We start from the raw sequence: 24,993 nt of genomic DNA, 5'->3' as shown, positions 1-24,993 counted from the left end.
TTTCCCTGGCAAACAAAAGTAAGCTGCCCCGCTTCTGGATGGCAGATTGCAGGAGCCACTTTGCACCATCAAACTAGCCCAACTTGGCACTGGTGCCACCTCTGGTCTGGGAACCATCCTGCGTATCGTGGATTCTAATTAGCCATCCAGCCACTCCCAGCCACATGCCCCCAAACACAAACAACGGCGCTTTTCCCTGGAAAACAAAACTCGCCTGCCAACTTTTTGATGGCAGATTGCAGGAGCCACTTGGTACTATCAAACCAGCCCAACTTGGCACTGGTGCCACCATGGGTCTGGTCACCATCCTGCCTATCGTAGCTTTTCAGGAGCCAGCTGGTCACTCCCAGCCATAGGCCCCCAGACAGAAACCTCGGCCCGTTTCCCTGGCAAACAAAAGTAAGCTGCCCCGCTTCTGGATGGCAGATTGCAGGAACCACTTGATGCTATCAAACTAGTCCGACTTGGAACTGGTGCCACCTCTGGTCTGGGAACCATCCTGCGTATCGTGGATTCTAAGGAGCCAGCCAGCCACTCCCAGGCACAGGCCCCCAAACAAAAACAGCGGCACTTTTCCCTGGAAAACCAAACTCGCCTGCCAACTTTTTGATGGCAGATTGCAGGAGCCACTTGGTACTATCAAACCAGCCCAACTTGGCACTGCTGCCACCATGGGTCTGGTCACCATCCTGCCTATCGTAGCTTTTCAGGAGCCAGCCGGTCTCTCCCAGCCATAGGCCCCCAGACAGAAACCTCGGCCCGTTTCCCTGGCAAACAAAAGTAAGCTGCCCCGCTTCTGGATGGCAGATTGCAGGAGTCACTTCATACTATCAAACCAGCCCAACTTGGTACTGGTGCCACCTCTGGTCTGGGAACCATGCTGCGTATCGTGGATTCTAAGGAGCCAGCCAGCCACTCCCAGCCACAGGCCCACAAACACAAACAACGGCGCTTTTCCCTGGTAAACAAAACTCGCCTGCCAACTATTTGATGGCAGATTTCAGGAGCCACTAGGTACTATCAAACCAGCCCAACTTGGCACTGGTGCCTCCTTGGGTCTGGTCACCATCCTGCCTATCGTAGCTATTCAGGAGCCAGCCGGTCACTCCCAGCAATAGGCCCCCAGACACAAACCTCGGCCCGTTTCCCTGGCAAACAAAAGTAAGCTGCCCCGCTTCTGGATGGCAGATTGCAGGACACACGTGGTACTATCAAACCAGCCCAACTTGGAACTGGTGCCACCTTGGGTGTGGGAACCTTCCTGCGTATCGTGGATTCTAAGGAGCCAGCCGGCCACTCCCAGCCACAGGCCCCCAAACACAAACAACGGTGCTTTTCCCTGGAAAACAAAACTCGCCTGCCAACTTTTTGATGGCAGATTGCAGGAGCCACTTGGTACTATCAAACCAGCCCAACTTGGCACTGGTGCCACCATGGGTCTGGTCACCATCCTGCCTATCGTAGCTTTTCAGGAGCCAGCCGGTCACTCCCAGCCATAGGCCCCCAGACACAAACCTCGGCCCGTTTCCCTGGCAAACAAAAGTAAGCTGCCCCGCTTCTGGATGGCAGATTGCAGGAGCCACTTGGTACTATCAAACCAGCCCAACTTGGATCTGGTGCCACCTCTGGTCTGGGAACCATGCTGCGTATCGTGGATTCTAAGGAGCCAGCCGGCCACTCCCAGCCACAGGCCCCCAAACACAATCAACGACGCTTTTCCCTGGAAAACAAAACTCGCCTGCCAACTTTTTGATGGCAGATTTCAGGAGCCACTTGGTACTATCAAACCAGCCCCACTTGGCACTTGTGCCACCATGGGTCTGGTCACCATCCTGCCTATCGTAGCTTTTCAGGACCTAGCCGGTCACTCCCAGCCATAGGCCCCAAGACACAATGCTCGGCCCGTTTCCCTGGCAAAAAAAAGTAAGCTGCCCCGCTTCTGGATGGCAGATTGCAGGACGCACTTGGTACTATCAAACCAGTCCAACTTGGCACTGGTGCCACCTTGGTTCTGGGAACCATGCTGCGTATCGTGGATTCTAATTTGCCAGCCGGCAACTCCCAGCCACAGGCCCCCAAACATAAACAACGGCGCTTTTGCCTGGAAAACAAAACTCGCCTGCCAACTTTTTGATGGCAGATTGCAGGAGGCGCTTGGTACTATCAAACCAGCCAAATTGGCACTGGTGCCAGCATGGGTCTGGTCACCATCCTGCCTATCGTAGCTTTTCAGGAGCCAGCCGGTCACTCCCAGCCATAGGCCCCCAGACAGAATACTCGGCCCGTTTCCCTGGCAAACAAAAGTAAGCTGCCCCGCTTCTGGATGGCAGATTGCAGGAGCCACTTTGCACCATCAAACTAGCCCAACTTGGCACTGGTGCCACCTCTGGTCTGGGAACCATCCTGCGTATCGTGGATTCTAATTAGCCATCCAGCCACTCCCAGCCACATGCCCCCAAACACAAACAACGGCGCTTTTCCCTGGAAAACAAAACTCGCCTGCCAACTTTTTGATGGCAGATTGCAGGAGCCACTTGGTACTATCAAACCAGCCCAACTTGGCACTGGTGCCACCATGGGTCTGGTCACCATCCTGCCTATCGTAGCTTTTCAGGAGCCAGCTGGTCACTCCCAGCCATAGGCCCCCAGACAGAAACCTCGGCCCGTTTCCCTGGCAAACAAAAGTAAGCTGCCCCGCTTCTGGATGGCAGATTGCAGGAACCACTTGATGCTATCAAAGTAGTCCGACTTGGAACTGGTGCCACCTCTGGTCTGGGAACCATCCTGCGTATCGTGGATTCTAAGGAGCCAGCCAGCCACTCCCAGGCACAGGCCCCCAAACAAAAACAGCGGCACTTTTCCCTGGAAAACCAAACTCGCCTGCCAACTTTTTGATGGCAGATTGCAGGAGCCACTTGGTACTATCAAACCAGCCCAACTTGGCACTGCTGCCACCATGGGTCTGGTCACCATCCTGCCTATCGTAGCTTTTCAGGAGCCAGCCGGTCTCTCCCAGCCATAGGCCCCCAGACAGAAACCTCGGCCCGTTTCCCTGGCAAACAAAAGTAAGCTGCCCCGCTTCTGGATGGCAGATTGCAGGAGCCACTTCATACTATCAAACCAGCCCAACTTGGTACTGGTGCCACCTCTGGTCTGGGAACCATGCTGCGTATCGTGGATTCTAAGGAGCCAGCCAGCCACTCCCAGCCACAGGCCCACAAACACAAACAACGGCGCTTTTCCCTGGTAAACAAAACTCGCCTGCCAACTATTTGATGGCAGATTTCAGGAGCCACTAGGTACTATCAAACCAGCCCAACTTGGCACTGGTGCCACCTTGGGTCTGGTCACCATCCTGCCTATCGTAGCTATTCAGGAGCCAGCCGGTCACTCCCAGCCATAGGCCCCCAGACACAAACCTCGGCCCGTTTCCCTGGCAAACAAAAGTAAGCTGCCCCGCTTCTGGATGGCATATTGCAGGACACACGTGGTACTATCAAACCAGCCCAACTTGGAACTGGTGCCACCTCTGGTCTTGGAAGCATCCTGCGTATCGTGGATTCTAAGGAGCCAGCCAGCCACTCCCAGCCACATGCCCCCAAATACAAACAACGGCGCTTTTCCCTGGAAAACAAAACTCGCCTGCCAACTTTTTGATGGCAGATTGCAGGAGCCACTTGGTACTATCAAACCAGCCAAATTGGCACTGGTGCCACCATGGGTCTGGTCACCATCCTGCCTATCGTAGCTTTTCAGGAGCCAGCCGGTCACTCCCAGCCATAGGCCCCCAGACACAAACCTCGGTCTGCTTCCCTGGCAAACAGAAATAAGCTGCCCCGCTTCTGGATGGCAGATTGCAGGACGCACGTGGTACTATCAAACCAGCCCGACTTGGAACTGGTGCCACCTTGGGTGTGGGAACCTTCCTGCGTATCGTGGATTCTAAGGAGCCAGTCGGCCACTCCCAACTACAGGCCCCCAAACACAAACAACGGCGCTTTACCCTGGAAAACAAAACTCGCCTGCCAACTTTTTGATGGCAGATTGCAGGAGCCACTTGGTACTATCAAACCAGCCCAACTTGGCACTGCTGCCACCATGGGTCTGGTCAACATCCTGCCTCTCGTAGCTTTTCAGGAACCAGCCGGTCACTCCCAGCCATAGGCCCCCAGACACAAACCTCGGCCCGTTTCCCTGGCAAACAAAAGTAAGCTGCCCCGCTTCTGGATAGCAGAAATCAGGACGCATTGGTACTATCAAACCAGCCCAACTTGGCACTGGTCCCACCTTGGCTCTGGGAACCATCCTGCGTATCATGGATTCTAATTAGCCAGCCGGCAACTCCCAGCCACAGGCCCCCAAACACAAACAACGGCACTTTTCCCTGGAAAACAAAACGCGCCTGCCAATTTTTTGATGGAAGATTGCAGGAGGCGCTTGGTACTATCAAACCAGCCCGACTTGGCACTGGTGCCACCATGGGTCTGGTCACCATCCTGCCTATCGTAGCTTTTCAGGAGCCAGCCGGTCACTCCCAGCCATAGGCCCCCAGACACAATGCTCGGCCCGTTTCCCTGGCATCAAAAGTAAGCTGCCCCGCTTCTGGATGGCAGATTGCAGGAGCCACTTGGTACTATCAAACCAGCCCAACTTGGATCTGGTGCCACCTCTGGTCTGGGAACCATGCTGCGTATCGTGGATTCTAAGGAGCCAGCCGGCCACTCCCAGCCACAGGCCCCCAAACACAAACAACGGCGCTTTTCCCTGGAAAACAAAACTCGCCTGCCAACTTTTTGATGGCAGATTTCAGGAGCCACTAGGTACTATCAAACCAGCCCCACATGGCACTTGTGCCACCATGGGTCTGGTCACCATCCTGCCTATCGTAGCTTTTCAGGACCTAGCCGGTCACTCCCAGCCATAGGCCCCAAGACACAATGCTCGGCCCGTTTCCCTGGCAAAAAAAAGTAAGCTGCCCCGCTTCTGGATGGCAGATTGCAGGACGCACTTGGTACTATCAAAGCAGCCCAACTTGGCAATGGTGCCACCTTGGTTCTGGGAACCATGCTGCGTATCGTGGATTCTAATTTGCCAGCCGGCAACTCCCAGCCACAGGCCCCCAAACATAAACAACGGCGCTTTTGCCTGGAAAACAAAACTCGCCTGCCAACTTTTTGATGGCAGATTGCAGGAGCCACTTGGTACTATCAAATCAGCCCAACTTGGCACTGGTGCCAGCATGGGTCTGGTCACCATCCTGCCTATCGTAGCTTTTCAGGAGCCAGCCGGTCACTCCCAGCCATAGGCCCCCAGACACAATGCTCGGCCCGTTTCCCTGGCAAACAAAAGTAAGCTGCCCCGCTTCTGGATGGCAGATTGCAGGAGCCACTTTGCACCATCAAACCAGCCCGACTTGGCACTGGTGCCACCTCTGGTCTGGGAACCATCCTGCGTATCGTGGATTCTAATTAGCCAGCCGGCAACTCCCAGCCACAGGCCCCAAACACAAACAACGGCGCTTTTCCCTGGAAAACAAAACTCGCCTGCCAACTTTTTGATGGCAGATTGCAGGAGCCACTTGGTACTATCAAACCAGCCCAACTTGGCACTGGTGCCACCATGGGTCTGGTCACCATCCTGCCTATCGTAGCTTTTCAGGAGCCAGCTGGTCACTCCCAGCCATAGGCCCCCAGACACAAACCTCGGCCCGTTTCCAGGGCAAACAAAAGTAAGCTGCCCCGCTTCTGGATGGCAGATTGCAGGAACCACTTGGTACTATCAAACCAGCCCGACTTGGAACTGGTGCCACCTTGGGTGTGGGAACCTTCCTGCGTATCGTGGATTCTAAGGAGCCAGCCGGCCACTCCCAGCCACAGGCCCCCAAACACAAACAACGGTGCTTTTCCCTGGAAAACAAAACTCGCCTGCCAACTTTTTGATGGCAGATTGCAGGAGCCACTTGGTACTATCAAACCAGCCCAACTTGGCACTGGTGCCACCATGGGTCTGGTCACCATCCTGCCTATCGTAGCTTTTCAGGAGCCAGCCGGTCACTCCCAGCCATAGGCCCCCAGACACAAACCTCGGCCCGTTTCCCTGGCAAACAAAAGTAAGCTGCCCCGCTTCTGGATAGCAGAAATCAGGACGCATTGGTACTATCAAACCAGGCCAACTTGGCACTGGTCCCACCTTGGCTCTGGGAACCATCCTGCGTATCATGGATTCTAATTAGCCAGCCGGCAACTCCCAGCCACAGGCCCCCAAACACAAACAACGGCGCTTTTCCTTGGAAAACAAATCGCGCCTGCCAATTTTTCGATGGAAGATTGCAGGAGGCGCTTGGTACTATCAAACGAGCCCAAATTGGCACTGGTGCCACCATGGGTCTGGTCACCATCCTGCCTATCGTAGCTTTTCAGGAGCCAGCCGGTCTCTCCCAGCCATAGGCCCCCAGACACAATGCCCGGCCCGTTTCGCTGGCAAACATAAGTAAGCTGCCCTGCTTGTGGATGGCAGATTGCAGGAGCCACTTGGTACTATCAAACCAGCCCGACTTGGAACTGGTGCCACCTCTGGTCTGGGAACCATGCTGTGTATCGTGGATTCTAAGGAGCCAGCCAGCCACTCCCAGCCACAGGCCCCCAAACACAAACAACGGCGCTTTTCCCTGGAAAACAAAACTCGCCTGCCAACTTTTTGATGGCAGATTGCAGGAGCCACTTGGTACTATCAAACCAGCCCAACTTGGCACTGGTGCCACCATGGGTCTGGTCACCATCCTGCCTATCGTAGCTTTTCAGGAGCCAGCCGGTCACTCCCAGCCATAGGCCCCCAGACACAAACCTCGGCCCGTTTCCCTGGCAAACAAAAGTAAGCTGCCCCGCTTCTGGATGGCAGATTGCAGGAGCCACTTGGTACTATCAAACCAGCCCAACTTGGATCTGGTGCCACCTCTGGTCTGGGAACCATCCTGCGTATCGTGGATTCTAAGGAGCCAGCCGGCCACTCCCAGCCACAGGCCCCCAAACAAAAACAACGGCGCTTTTCCCTGGTAAACAAAACTCGCCTGCCAACTTTTTGATGGCAGATTGCAGGAGGCGCTTGGTACTATCAAACCAGTCAAATTGGCACTGGTGCCAGCATGGGTCTGGTCACCATCCTGCCTATCGTAGCTTTTCAGGAGCCAGCCGGTCACTCCCAGCCATAGGCCCCCAGACACAATGCTCGGCCCGTTTCCCTGGCAAACAAAAGTAAGCTGCCCCGCTTCTGGATGGCAGATTGCAGGAGCCACTTTGCACCATCAAACCAGCCCGACTTGGCACTGGTGCCACCTCTGGTCTGGGAACCATCCTGCGTATCGTGGATTCTAATTAGCCAGCCGGCAACTCCCAGCCACAGGCCCCAAAACACAAACAACGGCGCTTTTCCCTGGAAAACAAAACTCACCTGCCAACTTTTTGATGGCAGATTGCAGGAGGCGCTTGGTACTATCAAACCAGCCAAATTGGCACTGGTGCCACCATGGGTCTGGTCAACATCCTGCCTATCGTAGAATTCAGGAGCCAGCCGGTCACTCCCAGCCATAGGCCCCCAGACACAAACCTCGGCCCGTTTCCAGGGCAAACAAAAGTAAGCTGCCCCGCTTCTGGATGGCAGATTGCAGGAACCACTTGGTACTATCAAACCAGCCCGACTTGGAACTGGTGCCACCTTGGGTGTGGGAACCTTCCTGCGTATCGTGGATTCTAAGGAGCCAGCCGGCCACGCCCAGCCACAGGCCCCCAAACACAAACAACGGTGCTTTTCCCTGGAAAACAAAACTCGCCTGCCAACTTTTTGATGGCAGATTGCAGGAGCCACTTGGTACTATCAAACCAGCCCAACTTGGCACTGGTGCCACCATGGGTCTGGTCACCATCCTGCCTATCGTAGCTTTTCAGGAGCCAGCCGGTCACTCCCAGCCATAGGCCCCCAGACACAAACCTCGGCCCGTTTCCCTGGCAAACAAAAGTAAGCTGCCCCGCTTCTGGATAGCAGAAATCAGGACGCATTGTTACTATCAAACCAGCCCAACTTGGCACTGGTCCCACCTTGGCTCTGGGAACCATCCTGCGTATCATGGATTCTAATTAGCCAGCCGGCAACTCCCAGCCACAGGCCCCCAAACACAAACAACGGCGCTTTTCCCTGGAAAACAAAACGCGCCTGCCAATTTTTCGATGGAAGATTGCAGGAGGCGCTTGGTACTATCAAACCAGCCCAAATTGGCACTGGTGCCACCATGGGTCTGGTCACCATCCTGCCTATCGTAGCTTTTCAGGAGCCAGCCGGTCTCTCCCAGCCATAGGCCCCCAGACACAATGCTCGGCCCGTTTCGCTGGCAAACATAAGTAAGCTGCCCTGCTTGTGGATGGCAGATTGCAGGAGCCACTTGGTACTATCAAACCAGCCCGACTTGGAACTGGTGCCACCTCTGGTCTGGGAACCATGCTGTGTATCGTGGATTCTAAGGAGCCAGCCAGCCACTCCCAGCCACAGGCCCCCAAACACAAACAACGGCGCTTTTCCCTGGAAAACAAAACTCGCCTGCCAACTTTTTGATGGCAGATTGCAGGAGCCACTTGGTACTATCAAACCAGCCCAACTTGGCACTGGTGCCACCATGGGTCTGGTCACCATCCTGCCTATCGTAGCTTTTCAGGAGCCAGCCGGTCACTCCCAGCCATAGGCCCCCAGACACAAACCTCGGCCCGTTTCCCTGGCAAACAAAAGTAAGCTGCCCCGCTTCTGGATGGCAGATTGCAGGAGCCACTTGGTACTATCAAACCAGCCCAACTTGGATGTGGTGCCACCTCTGCTCTGGGAACCATCCTGCGTATCGTGGATTCTAAGGAGCCAGCCGGCCACTCCCAGCCACAGGCCCCCAAACACAAACAACGGCGCTTTTCCCTGGTAAACAAAACTCGCCTGCCAACTTTTTGATGGCAGATTGCAGGAGGCGCTTGGTACTATCAAACCAGTCAAATTGGCACTGGTGCCAGCATGGGTCTGGTCACCATCCTGCCTATCGTAGCTTTTCAGGAGCCAGCCGGTCACTCCCAGCCATAGGCCCCCAGACAGAATCCTCGGCCCGTTTCCCTGGCAAACAAAAGTAAGCTGCCCCGCTTCTGGATGGCAGATTGCAGGAGCCACTTTGCACCATCAAACTAGCCCAACTTGGCACTGGTGCCACCTCTGGTCTGGGAACCATCCTGCGTATCGTGGATTCTAATTAGCCATCCAGCCACTCCCAGCCACAGGCCCCCAAACACAAACAACGGCGCTTTTCCCTGGAAAACAAAACTCGCCTGCCAACTTTTTGATGGCAGATTGCAGGAGCCACTTGGTACTATCAAACCAGCCCAACTTGGCACTGGTGCCACCATGGGTCTGGTCACCATCCTGCCTATCGTAGCTTTTCAGGAGCCAGCCGGTCACTCCCAGCCATAGGCCCCCAGACACAAACCTCGGCCCGTTTCCCTGGCAAACAAAAGTAAGCTGCCCCGCTTCTGGATGGCAGATTGCAGGAGCCACTTGGTACTATCAAACCAGCCCAACTTGGATCTGGTGCCACCTCTGGTCTGGGAACCATGCTGCGTATCGTGGATTCTAAGGAGCCAGCCGGCCACTCCCAGCCACAGGCCCCCAAACACAAACAACGGCGCTTTTCCCTGGAAAACAAAACTCGCCTGCCAACATTTTGATGGCAGATTTCAGGAGCCACTTGGTACTATCAAACCAGCCCAACTTGGCACTGGTGCCACCATGGGTCTGGTCACCATCCTGCCTATCGTAGCTTTTCAGGACCTAGCCGGTCACTCCCAGCCATAGGAACCCAGACACAATGCTCGGCCCGTTTCCCGGGCAAAAAAAAGTAAGCTGCCCCGCTTCTGGATGGCAGATTGCAGGACGCACTTGGTACTATCAAACCAGCCCAACTTGGCACTGGTGCCACCTTGGGTCTGGGAACCATGCTGCGTATCGTGGATTCTAATTAGCCATCTGGAACTCCCAGCCACAGGCCCCCAAACACAAACAACGGCGCTTTTCCCTGGAAAACAAAACTCGCCTGCCAACTTTTTGATGGCAGATTTTAGGAGCCACTTGGTACTATCAAATCAGCCCAACTTGGCACTGGTGCCACCATGGGTCTGGTCACCATCCTGCCTATCGTAGCTTTTCAGGAGCCAGCCGGTCACTCCCAGCCATAGGCCCCCAGACACAATGCTCGGCCCGTTTCCCTGGCAAACAAAAGTAAGCTGCCCCGCTTCTGGATGGCAGATTGCAGGAACCACTTGATACTATCAAACTAGCTCGACTTGGAACTGGTGCCACCTCTGGTCTGGGAACCATCCTGCGTATCGTGGATTCTAAGGAGCCAGCCAGCCACTCCCAGCCACAGGCCCCCAAACAAAAACAGCGGCACTTTTCCCTGGAAAACCAAACTCGCCTGCCAACTTTTTGATGGCAGATTGCAGGAGCCACTTGGTACTATCAAACCAGCCCAACTTGGCACTGGTGCCACCATGGGTCTGGTCACCATCCTGCCTATCGTAGCTTTTCAGGAGCCAGCCGGTCACTCCCAGCCATAGGCCCCCAGACACAAACCTCGGCCCGTTTCCCTGGCAAACAAAAGTAAGCTGCCCCGCTTCTGGATGGCAGATTGCAGGAGCCACTTCATACTATCAAACCAGCCCAACTTGGTACTGGTGCCACCTCTGGTCTGGGAACCATGCTGCGTATCGTGGATTCTAAGGAGCCAGCCAGCCACTCCCAGCCACAGGCCCCCAAACACAAACAACGGCGCCTTTCCCTGGTAAACAAAACTGGCCTGCCAACTTTTTGATGGCAGATTTCAGGAGCCACTTGGTACTATCAAACCAGCCCAACTTGGCACTGGTGCCACCTTGGGTCTGGTCACCATCCTGCCTATCGTAGCTTTTCAGGACCTATCCAGTCACTCCCAGCCATTGGCCCCCAGACACAATGCTCGGCCCGTTTCCCTGGCAAAAAAAAGTAAGCTGCCCCGCTTCTGGATGGCAGATTGCAGGACGCACTTGGTACTATCAAACCAGCCCAACTTGGCACTGGTGCCACCTTGGGTCTGGGAACCATGCTGCGTATCGTGGATTCTACTTAGCCATCTGGAACTCCCAGCCACAGGCCCCCAAACACAAACAACTGTGCTTTTCCCTGGAAAACAAAACTCGCCTGCCAACTTTTTGATGGCAGATTTCAGGAGCCACTAGGTACTATCAAACCAGCCCCACATGGCACTTGTGCCACCATGGGTCTGGTCACCATCCTGCCTATCGTAGCTTTTCAGGACCTAGCCGGTCACTCCCAGCCATAGGCCCCAAGACACAATGCTCGGCCCGTTTCCCTGGCAAACAAAAGTAAGCTGCCCCGCTTCTGGATGGCAGATTGCAGGACGCACTTGGTACTATCAAAGCAGCCCAACTTGGCACTGGTGCCACCTTGGTTCTGGGAACCATGCTGCGTATCGTGGATTCTAATTTGCCAGCCGGCAACTCCCAGCCACAGGCCCCCAAACATAAACAACGGCGCTTTTGCCTGGAAAACAAAACTCGCCTGCCAACTTTTTGATGGCAGATTGCAGGAGCCACTTGGTACTATCAAACCAGCCAAATTGGCACTGGTGCCAGCATGGGTCTGGTCACCATCCTGCCTATCGTAGCTTTTCAGGAGCCAGCCGGTCACTCCCAGCCATAGGCCCCCAGACAGAATCCTCGGCCCGTTTCCCTGGCAAACAAAAGTAAGCTGCCCCGCTTCTGGATGGCAGATTGCAGGAGCCACTTTGCACCATCAAACCAGCCCGACTTGGCACTGGTGCCACCTCTGGTCTGGGAACCATCCTGCGTATCGTGGATTCTAATTAGCCAGCCGGCAACTCCCAGCCACAGGCCCCAAAACACAAACAACGGCGCTTTTCCCTGGAAAACAAAACTCACCTGCCAACTTTTTGATGGCAGATTGCAGGAGGCGCTTGGTACTATCAAACCAGCCAAATTGGCACTGGTGCCACCATGGGTCTGGTCAACATCCTGCCTATCGTAGAATTCAGGAGCCAGCCGGTCACTCCCAGCCATAGGCCCCCAGACACAAACCTCGGCCCGTTTCCAGGGCAAACAAAAGTAAGCTGCCCCGCTTCTGGATGGCAGATTGCAGGCCGCACGTGGTACTATCAAACCAGCCCGACTTGGAACTGGTGCCACCTTGGGTGTGGGAACCTTCCTGCGTATCGTGGATTCTAAGGAGCCAGCCGGCCACTCCCAGCCACAGGCCCCCAAACACAAACAACTGTGCTTTTCCCTGGAAAACAAAACTCGCCTGCCAACTTTTTGATGGCAGATTGCAGGAGCCACTTGGTACTATCAAACCAGCCCAACTTGGCACTGGTGCCACCATGGGTCTGGTCACCATCCTGCCTATCGTAGCTTTTCAGGAGCCAGCCGGTCACTCCCAGCCATAGGCCCCCAGACACAAACCTCGGCCCGTTTCCCTGGCAAACAAAAGTAAGCTGCCCCGCTTCTGGATAGCAGAAATCAGGACGCATTGGTACTATCAAACCAGCCCAACTTGGCACTGGTCCCACCTTGGCTCTGGGAACCATCCTGCGTATCATGGATTCTAATTAGCCAGCCGGCAACTCCCAGCCACAGGCCCCCAAACACAAACAACGGCGCTTTTCCCTGGAAAACAAAACGCGCCTGCCAATTTTTCGATGGAAGATTGCAGGAGGCGCTTGGTACTATCAAACCAGCCCAAATTGGCACTGGTGCCACCATGGGTCTGGTCACCATCCTGCCTATCGTAGCTTTTCAGGAGCCAGCCGGTCTCTCCCAGCCATAGGCCCCCAGACACAATGCTCGGCCCGTTTCGCTGGCAAACATAAGTAAGCTGCCCTGCTTGTGGATGGCAGATTGCAGGAGCCACTTGGTACTATCAAACCAGCCCGACTTGGAACTGGTGCCACCTCTGGTCTGGGAACCATGCTGTGTATCGTGGATTCTAAGGAGCCAGCCAGCCACTCCCAGCCACAGGCCCCCAAACACAAACAACGGCGCTTTTCCCTGGAAAACAAAACTCGCCTGCCAACTTTTTGATGGCAGATTGCAGGAGCCACTTGGTACTATCAAACCAGCCCAACTTGGCACTGGTGCCACCATGGGTCTGGTCACCATCCTGCCTATCGTAGCTTTTCAGGAGCCAGCCGGTCACTCCCAGCCATAGGCCCCCAGACAGAATCCTCGGCCCGTTTCCCTGGCAAACAAAAGTAAGCTGCCCCGCTTCTGGATGGCAGATTGCAGGAGCCACTTTGCACCATCAAACTAGCCCAACTTGGCACTGGTGCCACCTCTGGTCTGGGAACCATCCTGCGTATCGTGGATTCTAATTAGCCATCCAGCCACTCCCAGCCACAGGCCCCCAAACACAAACAACGGCGCTTTTCCCTGGAAAACAAAACTCGCCTGCCAACTTTTTGATGGCAGATTGCAGGAGCCACTTGGTACTATCAAACCAGCCCAACTTGGCACTGGTGCCACCATGGGTCTGGTCACCATCCTGCCTATCGTAGCTTTTCAGGAGCCAGCCGGTCACTCCCAGCCATAGGCCCCCAGACAGAAACCTCGGCCCGTTTCCCTGGCAAACAAAAGTAAGCTTCCCCGCTTCTGGATGGCAGATTGCAGGAGCCACTTGGTACTATCAAACCAGCCCAACTTGGATCTGGTGCCACCTCTGGTCTGGGAACCATGCTGCGTATCGTGGATTCTAAGGAGCCAGCCGGCCACTCCCAGCCACAGGCCCCCAAACACAAACAACGGCGCTTTTCCCTGGAAAACAAAACTCGCCTGCCAACTTTTTGATGGCAGATTTTAGGAGCCACTTGGTACTATCAAACCAGCCCAACTTGGCACTGGTGCCACCATGGGTCTGGTCACCATCCTGCCTATCGTAGCTTTTCAGGACCTAGCCGGTCACTCCCAGCCATAGGACCCCAGACACAATGCTCGGCCCGTTTCCCGGGCAAAAAAAAGTAAGCTGCCCCGCTTCTGGATGGCAGATTGCAGGACGCACTTGGTACTATCAAACCAGCCCAACTTGGCACTGGTGCCACCTTGGGTCTGGGAACCATGCTGCGTATCGTGGATTCTAATTAGCCATCTGGAACTCCCAGCCACAGGCCCCCAAACACAAACAACGGCGCTTTTCCCTGGAAAACAAAACTCGCCTGCCAACTTTTTGATGGCAGATTTTAGGAGCCACTTGGTACTATCAAATCAGCCCAACTTGGCACTGGTGCCACCATGGGTCTGGTCACCATCCTGCCTATCGTAGCTTTTCAGGAGCCAGCCGGTCACTCCCAGCCATAGGCCCCCAGACACAATGCTCGGCCCGTTTCCCTGGCAAACAAAAGTAAGCTGCCCCGCTTCTGGATGGCAGATTGCAGGAACCACTTGATACTATCAAACTAGCTCGACTTGGAACTGGTGCCACCTCTGGTCTGGGAACCATCCTGCGTATCGTGGATTCTAAGGAGCCAGCCAGCCACTCCCAGGCACAGGCCCCCAAACAAAAACAGCGGCACTTTTCCCTGGAAAACCAAACTCGCCTGCCAACTTTTTGATGGCAGATTGCAGGAGCCACTTGGTACTATCAAACCAGCCCAACTTGGCACTGGTGCCACCATGGGTCTGGTCACCATCCTGCCTATCGTAGCTTTTCAGGAGGCAGCCGGTCACTCCCAGCCATAGGCCCCCAGACACAAACCTCGGCCCGTTTCCCTGGCAAACAAAAGTAAGCTGCCCCGCTTCTGGATGGCAGATTGCAGGAGCCACTTCATACTATCAAACCAGCCCAACTTGGTACTGGTGCCACCTCTGGTCTGGGAACCATGCTGCGTATCGTGGATTCTAAGGAGCCAGCCAGCCACTCCCAGCCACAGGCCCCTAAACACAAACAACGGCGCCTTTCCCTGGTAAACAAAACTCGCCTGCCAACTTTTTGATGGCAGATTACAGGAGCCACTTGGTACTATCAAACCAGCCCAACTTGGCACTGGTGCCACCTTGGGTCTGGTCACCATCCTGCCTATCGTAGCTTTTCAGGACCTATCCGGTCACTCCCAGCCATAGCACCCCAGACACAATGCTCGGCCCTTTTCCCTGGCAAAAAAAAGTAAGCTGCCCTGCTTCTGGATGGCAGATTGCAGGACGCACTTGGTACTATCAAACCAGCCCAACTTGGCACTGGTGCCACCTTGGGTCTGGGAACCATAGTGCGTATCGTGGATTCTACTTAGCCATCTGGAACTCCCAGCCACAGGCCCCCAAACACAAACAACGGCGCTTTTCCCTGGAAAACAAAACTCGCCTGCCAACTTTTTGATGGCATATTTCAGGAGCCACTTGGTACTATCAAATCAGCCCAACTTGGCACTGGTGCCACCATGGGTCTGGTCACCATCCTGCCTATCGTAGCCTTTCAGGAGCCAGCCGGTCACTCCCAGCCATAGGCCCCCAGACACAAACCTCGGCCCGTTCCCCTGGCAAACAAAAGTAAGCTGCCCCGCTTCTGGATGGCAGATTGCAGGAACCACTTGATACTATCAAACTAGTCCGACTTGGAACTGGTGCCACCTCTGGTCTGGGAACCATCCTGTATATCGTGGATTCTAAGGAGCCAGCCAGCCACTCCCAGGCACAGGCCCCCAAACAAAAACAGCGGCACTTTTCCCTGGAAAACCAAACTCGCCTGCCAAATTTTTGATGGCAGATTGCAGGAGCCACTTGGTACTATCAAAGCAGCCCAACTTGGCACTGGTGCCACCATGGGTCTGGTCACCATCCTGCCTATCGTAGCTTTTCAGGAGCCAGCCGGTCACTCCCAGCCATTGGCCCCCAGACACAAACCTCGGCCCGTTTCCCTGGCAAACAAAATTAAGCTGCCCCGCTTCTGGATGGCAGATTGCAGGAGCCACTTCATACTATCAAACCAGCCCAACTTGGTACTGGTGCCACCTCTGGTCTGGGAACCATGCTGCGTATCGTGGATTCTAAGGAGCCAGCCAGCCACTCCCAGCCACAGGCCCACAAACACAAACAACGGCGCTTTTCCCTGGTAAACAAAACTCGCCTGCCAACTTTTTGATGGCAGATTTCAGGAGCCACTTGGTACTATCAAACCAGCCCAACTTGGCACTGGTGCCACCATGGGTCTGGTCACCATCCTGCCTATCGTAGCTATTCAGGAGCCAGCCGGTCACTCCCAGCCATAGGCCCCCAGACTCAAACCTCGGCCCGTTTCCCTGGCAAACAAAAGTAAGCTGCCCCGCTTCTGGATGGCATATTGCAGGACACAAGTGGTACTATCAAACCAGCCCGACTTGGAACTGGTGCCACCTTGGGTGTGGGAACCTTCCTGCGTATCGTGGATTCTAAGGAGCCAGTCGGCCACTCCCAACTACAGGCCCCCAAACACAAACAACGGCGCTTTTCCCTGGAAAACAAAACTCGTCTGCCAACTTTTTGATGGCAGATTGCAGGAGCCACTTGGTACTATCAAACCAGCCCGACTTGGCACTGCTGCCACCATGGGTCTGGTCAACATCCTGCCTATCGTAGCTTTTCAGGAGCCAGCCGGTCACTCCCAGCCATAGGCCCCCAGACACAAACCTCGGCCCGTTTCCCTGGCAAACAAAAGTAAGCTGCCCCGCTTCTGGATAGCAGAAATCAGGACTCATTGGTACTATCAAAGCAGCCCAACTTGGCACTGGTCCCACCTTGGCTCTGGGAACCATCCTGCGTATCATGGATTCAAATAAGCCAGCCGGCAACTCCCAGCCACAGGCCCCCAAACACAAACAACGGCCCTTTTCCCTGGAAAACAAAACGCGCCTGCCAATTATTGGATGGAAGATTGCAGGAGGCGCTTGGTACTATCAAACCAGCCCAAATTGGCACTGGTGCCACCATGGGTCTGGTCACCATCCTGCCTATCGTAGCTTTTCATGAGCCAGCCGGTCACTCCCAGCCATAGGCCCCCAGACACAATGCTCGGCCCGTTTCGCTGGCAAACAAAAGTAAGCTGCCCTGCTTGTGGATGGCAGATTGCAGGAGCCACTTGGTACTATCAAACCAGCCCGACTTGGAACTGGTGCCACCTCTGGTCTGGGAACCATGCTGTGTATCGTGGATTCAAAGGAGCCAGCCAGCCACTCCCAGCCACAGGCCCCCAAACACAAACAACGGCGCTTTTCCCTGGAAAACAAAACTCGCCTGCCAACTTTTTGATGGGAGATTGCAGGAGCCACTTGGTACTATCAAACCAGCCCGACTTGGCACTGGTGCCACCATGGGTCTGGTCACCATCCTGCCTATCGTAGCTTTTCAGGAGCCAGCCGGTCACTCCCAGCCATAGGCCCCCCGACACAAACCTCGGTCTGCTTCCCTGGCAAACAGAAGTAAGCTGCCCCGCTTCTGGATGGCAGATTGCAGTTCGCACGTGGTACTATCAAACCAGCCCGACTTGGAACTGGTGCCTCCTTGGGTGTGGGAACCTTCCTGCGTATCGTGGATTCTAAGGAGCCAGTCGGCCAGTCCCAACTACAGGCCCCCAAACACAAACAACGGCGCTTTTCCCTGGAAAACAAAACTCGCCTGCCAACTTTTGGATGGCAGATTGCAGTAGCCACTTGGTACTATCAAACCAGCCCAACTTGGCACTGCTGCCACCATGGGTCTGGTCACCATCCTGCCTATCGTAGCTTTTCAGGAGCCAGCCGGTCACTCCCAGCCATAGGCCCCCAAACACAAACCTCGGCCCGTTTCCCTGGCAAACAAAAGTAAGCTGCCCCGCTTCTGGATAGCAGAAATCAGGACGCATTGGTACTATCAAACCAGCCCAACTTGGCACTGGTCCCACCTTGGCTCTGGGAACCATCCTGCGTATCATGGATTCAAATAAGCCAGCCGGCAACACCCAGCCACAGGCCCCCAAACACAAACAACGGCGCTTTTCCCTGGAAAACAAAACGCGCCTGCCAATTTTTCGATGGAAGATTGCAGGAGGCGCTTGGTACTATCAAACCAGCCCAACTTGGAACTGGTGCCACCTTGGTTCTGGGAACCATGCTGCGTATCGTGGATTCTAATTTGCCAGCCGGCAACTCCCAGCCACAGGCCCCCAAACATAAACAACGGCGCTTTTGCCTGGAAAACAAAACTTGCCTGCCAACTTTTTGATGGCAGATTGCAGGAGGCGCTTGGTACTATCAAATCAGCCAAATTGGCACTGGTGCCACCATGGGTCTGGTCACCATCCTGCCTATCGTAGCTTTTCAGGAGCCAGCCGGTCACTCCCAGCCATAGGCCCCCAGACAGAATCCTCGGCCCGTTTCCCTGGCAAACAAAAGTAAGCTGCCCCGCTTCTGGATGGCAGATTGCAGGAGCCACTTTGCACCATCAAACTAGCCCAACTTGGCACTGGTGCCACCTCTGGTCTGGGAACCATCCTGCGTATCGTGGATTCTAATTAGCCATCCAGCCACTCCCAGCCACAGGCCCCCAAACACAATCAACGACGCTTTTCCCTGGAAAACAAAACTCGCCTGCCAACTTTTTGATGGCAGATTGCAGGAGCCACTTGGTACTATCAAACCAGCCCAACTTGGCACTGGTGCCACCATGGGTGTGGTCACCATCCTGCCTATCGTAGCTTTTCAGGAGCCAGCCGGTCACTCCCAGCCATAGGCCCCTAGACAGAAACCTCGGCCCGTTTCCCTGGCAAACAAAAGTAAGCTGCCCCGCTTCTGGATGGCAGATTGCAGGAGCCACTTGGTACTATCAAACCAGCCCAACTTGGATCTGGTGCCACCTCTGGTCTGGGAACCATGCTGCGTATCGTGGATTCTAAGGAGCCAGCCGGCCACTCCCAGCCACAGGCCCCCAAACACAATCAACGACGCTTTTCCCTGGAAAACAAAACTCGCCTGCCAACTTTTTGATGGCAGATTGCAGGAGCCACTTGGTACTATCAAACCAGCCCAACTTGGCACTGGTGCCACCATGGGTCTGGTCACCATCCTGCCTATCGTAGCTTTTCAGGACCTAGCCGGTCACTCCCAGCCATAGGACCCCAGACACAATGCTCGGCCCGTTTCCTTGGCAAAAAAAAGTAAGCTGCCCCGCTTCTGGATGGCAGATTGCAGGACGCACTTGGTACTATCAAACCAGCCGAACTTGGCACTGGTGCCACCTTGGGTCTGGGAACCATGCTGCGTATCGTGGATTCTAATTAGCCATCTGGAACTCCCAGCCACAGGCCCCCAAACACAAACAACGGCGCTTTTCCCTGGAAAACAAAACTCGCCTGCCAACTTCTTGATGGCAGATTTTAGGAGCCACTTGGTACTATCAAATCAGCCCAACTTGGCACTGGTGCCACCATGGGTCTGGTCACCATCCTGCCTATCGTAGCTTTTCAGGAGCCAGCCGGTCACTCCCAGCCATAGGCCCCCAGACACAAACCTCGGCCCGTTTCCCTGGCAAACAAAAGTAAGCTGCCCAGCTTCTGGATGGCAGATTGCAGGATCCACTTGATACTATCAAACTAGTCCGACTTGGAACTGGTGCCACCTCTGGTCTGGGAACCATCCTGCGTATCGTGGATTCTAAGGAGCCAGCCAGCCACTCCAAGGCACAGGCCCCCAAACAAAAACAGCGGCACTTTTCCCTGGAAAACCAAACTCGCCTGCCATATTTTTGATGGCAGATTGCAGGAGGCGCTTGGTACTATCAAACCAGCCCGACTTGGCACTGCTGCCACCATGGGTCTGGTCACCATCCTGCCTATCGTAGCTTTTCAGGAGCCAGCCGGTCACTCCCAGCCATAGGCCCCCAGACACAAACCTCGGCCCGTTTCCCTGGCAAACAAAAGTAAGCTGCCCCGCTTCTGGATGGCAGATTGCAGGAGCCACTTCATACTATCAAACCAGCCCAACTTGGTACTGGTGCCACCTCTGGTCTGGGAACCATGCTGCGTATCGTGGATTCTAAGGAGCCAGCCGGCCACTCCCAGCCACATGCCCCCAAACACAAACAACGGCGCTTTTCCCTGGAAAACAAAACTCGCCTGCCAACTTTTTGATGGCAGATTGCAGGAGGCGCTTGGTACTATCAAACCAGCCCGACTTGGCACTGGTGCCACCATGGGTCTGGTCACCATCCTGCCTATCGTAGCTTTTCAGGAGCCAGCCGGTCACTCCCAGCCATAGGCCCCGAGACACAAACCTCGGTCTGCTTCCCTGGCAAACAAAAGTAAGCTGCCCCGCTTCTGGATGGCAGATTGCAGGACGCACATGGTACTATCAAACCAGCCCGACTTGGAACTGGTGCCACCTTGGGTGTGGGAACCTTCCTGCGTATCGTGGATTCTAAGGAGCCAGTCGGCCACTCCCAACTACAGGCCCCCAAACACAAACAACGACGCTTTTCCCTGGAAAACAAAACTCGCCTGCCAACTTTTTGATGGCAGATTGCAGGAGCCACTTGGTTCTATCAAACCAGCCCAACTTGGCACTGCTGCCACCATGGGTCTGGTCAACATCCTGCCTCTCGTAGCTTTTCAGGAGCCAGCCGGTCACTCCCAGCCATAGGCCCCCAGACACAAACCTCGGCCCGTTTCCCTGGCAAACAAAAGTAAGCTGCCCCGCTTCTGGATGGCAGATTGCAGGAGCCACTTTGCACCATCAAACCAGCCCGACTTGGCACTGGTGCCACCTCAGGTCTGGGAACCATCCTGCGTATCGTGGATTCTAATTAGCCAGCCGGCCACTCCCAGCCATAGGCCCCCAAACACAATCAACGGCGCTTTTCCCTGGAAAACACAACTCGCCTGCCAACTTTTTGATGGCAGATTGCAGGAGCCACTTGGTACTATCAAACCAGCCCAACTTGGCACTGCTGCCACCATGGGTCTGGTCAACATACTGCCTATCGTAGCTTTTCAGGAGCCAGCCGGTCACTCCCAGCCATAGGCCCCCAGACACAAACCTCGGCCCGTTCCCCTGGCAAACAAAAGTAAGCTGCCCCGCTTCTGGATGGCAGATTGCAGGACGCACTTGGTACTATCAAACCAGCCCAACTTGGATCTGGTGCCACCTCTGCTCTGGAAACCATGCTGCGTATCGAGGATTCTAAGGAGCCAGCCAGCCACTCCCAGCCACAGGCCCCCAAACACATACAACGGCGCTTTTCCCTGGAAAACAAAACTCGCCTGCCAACTTTTTGATGGCAGATTTCAGGAGCCACTTGGTACTATCAAACCAGCCCACCTTGGCACTGGTGCCACCATGGGTCTGGTCACCATCCTGCCTATCGTAGCTTTTCAGGAGCCAGCCGGTCACTCCCAGCCATAGGCCCCCAGACACAAACCTCGGCCCGTTTCTCTGGCAAACAAAAGTAAGCTGCCCCGCTTCTGGATGGCAGATTGCAGGACACACGTGGTACTATCAAACCAGCCCGACTTGGAACTGGTACCACCTCTGGTCTTGGAACCATCCTGCGTATCGTGGGTTCTACGGAACCAGCCGGCCACTCCCAGCCACATGCCCCCAAACACAAACAACGGCGCTTTTGCCTGGAAAACAAATCTGGCCTGACAACTTTTTGATGGCAGATTGCAGGAGCCACTTGGTACTATCAAACCAGCCCAACTTGGCACTGGTGCCACCATGGGTCTGGTCACCATCCTGCCTATCGTAGCTTTTCAGGACCTAGCCGGTCACTCCCAGCCATAGGCCCCCAGACACAAATCTCGGACCGTTTCCCTGGCAAACAAAAGTAAGCTGCCCCGCTTCTGGATGGCAGATTGCAGGAGCCACTTGGTACTATCAAACTAGCCCGACTTGTCACTGGTGCCACCTCTGGCCTGGGAACCATCCTGCGTAGTGTAGATTCTAAGGAGCCAGCCGGCCACTGCCAGGAACAGGCCCCCAAACACAAACAACGGCGCTTTTCCCTGGAAAACAAAACTCGCCTGCCAACTTTTTGATGGCAGATTGCAGGAGCCACTTGGTACTATCAAACCAGCCCACCTTGGCACTGGTGCCACCATGGGTCTGGTCACCATCCTGCCTATCGTAGCTTTTCAGGAGCCAGCCGGTCACTCCCAGCCATAGACCCCCACACACAAACCTCGGCCCGTTTCCCTGGCAAACAAAAGTAAGCTGCCCCGCTTCTGGATGGCAGATTGCAGGACACACGTGGTACTATCAAACCAGCCCGACTTGGAACTGGTGCCACCTCTGGTCTTGGAACCATCCTGCGTACCGTGGGTTCTAAGGAGCCAGCCGGCCACTCCCAGCCACATGCCCCCAAACACAAACAACGGCGCTTTTCCCTGGAAAACAAAACTCGCCTGCCAAATTTTTGATGGCAGATTGCAGGCGCCACTTGGTACTATCAAACTAGCTCAACTTGGCACTGGTGCCACCATGGGTCTGGTCACCATCCTGCCTATCGTAGCTTTTCACGACCTAGCCGGTCACTCCCAGCCATAGGCCCCCAGACACAAAGCTCGGACCGTTTCCCTGGCCATCAAAAGTAAGCTGCTCCGCTTCTGGATGGCAGATTGCAGGAACCACTTGGTACTATCAAACCAGCCCAACTTGGCACTGGTGCCACCATGGGTCTGGTCACCATCCTGCCTATCGTAGCTTTTCAGGAGCCAGCCGGTCACTCCCAGCCATTGGCCCCCCGACACAATGCTCGGCCCGTTTCCCCGGCAAAAAAAGTAAGCTGCCCCGCTTCTGGATGGCAGATTGCAGGAGCCACTTGGTACTATCAAACCAGCCCGACTTGGATCTGGTGCCACCTCTGGTCTGGGAACCATGCTGCGTATCGTGGATTCTAATTTGCCAGCCGGCAACTCCCAGCCACAGGCCCCCAAACATAAACAACGGCGCTTTTGCCTGGAAAACAAAACTCGCCTGCCAACTTTTTGATGGCAGATTGCAGGAGGCGCTTGGTACTATCAAACCAGCCAAATTGGCACTGGTGCCAGCATGGGTCTGGTCACCATCCTGCCTATCGTAGCTTTTCAGGAGCCAGCCGGTCACTCCCAGCCATAGGCCCCCAGACACAATGCTCGGCCCGTTTCGCTGGCAAACATAAGTAAGCTGCCCTGCTTGTGGATGGCAGATTGCAGGAGCCACTTGGTACTATCAAACCAGCCCGACTTGGAACTGGTGCCACCTCTGGTCTGGGAACCATGCTGTGTATCGTGGATTCTAAGGAGCCAGCCAGCCACTCCCAGCCACAGGCCCCCAAACACAAACAACGGCGCTTTTCCCTGGAAAACAAAACTCGCCTGCCAACTTTTTGATGGCAGATTGCAGGAGCCACTTGGTACTATCAAACCAGCCCAACTTGGCACTGGTGCCACCATGGGTCTGGTCACCATCCTGCCTATCGTAGCTTTTCAGGAGCCAGCCGGTCACTCCCAGCCATAGGCCCCCAGACACAATGCTCGGCCCTTTTCCCTGGCAAACAAAAGTAAGCTGCCCCGCTTCTGGATGGCAGATTGCAGGAGCCACTTGGTACTATCAAACCAGCCCAACTTGGATCTGGTGCCACCTCTGGTCTGGGAACCATGCTGCGTATCGTGGATTCTAAGGAGCCAGCCGGCCACTCCCAGCCACAGGCCCCCAAACACAAACAACGGCGCTTTACCCTGGAAAACAAAACTCGCCTGCCAACTTTTTGATGGCAGATTTCAGGAGCCACTTGGTACTATCAAACCAGCCCCACTTGGCACTTGTGCCACCATGGGTCTGGTCACCATCCTGCCTATCGTAGCTTTTCAGGACCTAGCCGGTCACTCCCAGCCATAGGCCCCAAGACACAATGCTCGGCCCGTTTCCCTGGCAAAAAAAAGTAAGCTGCCCCGCTTCTGGATGGCAGATTGCAGGAGCCACTTGGTACTATCAAACCAGTCCAACTTGGCACTGGTGCCTCCTTGGTTCTGGGAACCATGCTGCGTATCGTGGATTCTAATTTGCCAGCCGGCAACTCCCAGCCACAGGCCCCCAAACATAAACAACGGCGCTTTTGCCTGGAAAACAAAACTCGCCTGCCAACTTTTTGATGGCAGATTGCAGGAGGCGCTTGGTATTATCAAACCAGCCCGACTTGGCACTGCTGCCAGCATGGTTCTGGTCACCATCCTGCCTATCGTAGCTTTTCAGGAGCCAGCCGGTCACTCCCAGCCATAGGCCCCCAGACAGAATACTCGGCCCGTTTCCCTGGCAAACAAAAGTAAGCTGCCCCGCTTCTGGATGGCAGATTGCAGGAGCCACTTTGCACCATCAAACCAGCCCGACTTGGCACTGGTGCCACCTCTGGTCGGGGAACCATCCTGCGTATCGTGGATTCTAATTAGCCATCCAGCCACTCCCAGCCACAGGCCCCCAAACACAAACAACGGCGCTTTTCCCTGGAAAACAAAACTCGCCTGCCAACTTTTTGATGGCAGATTGCAGGAGCCACTTGGTACTATCAAACCAGCCCAACTTGGCACTGGTGCCACCATGGGTCTGGTCACCATCCTGCCTATCGTAGCTTTTCAGGAGCCAGCTGGTCACTCCCAGCCATAGGCCCCCAGACAGAAACCTCGGCCCGTTTCCCTGGCAAACAAAAGTAAGCTGCCCCGCTTCTGGATGGCAGATTGCAGGAACCACTTGGTACTATCAAACTAGTCCGACTTGGAACTGGTGCCACCTCTGGTCTGGGAACCATCCTGCGTATCGTGGATTCTAAGGAGCCAGCCAGCCACTCCCAGGCACAGGCCCCCAAACAAAAACAGCGGCACTTTTCCCTGGAAAACCAAACTCGCCTGCCAAATTTTTGATGGCAGATTGCAGGAGCCACTTGG

The sequence above is a fragment of the Melospiza melodia genome, chromosome 27 (genome assembly GCF_035770615.1).
Source record: "Melospiza melodia melodia isolate bMelMel2 chromosome 27, bMelMel2.pri, whole genome shotgun sequence".
Classification (NCBI taxonomy): domain Eukaryota; kingdom Metazoa; phylum Chordata; class Aves; order Passeriformes; family Passerellidae; genus Melospiza; species Melospiza melodia.
Note: the sequence above shows the minus strand (reverse complement) of the source record.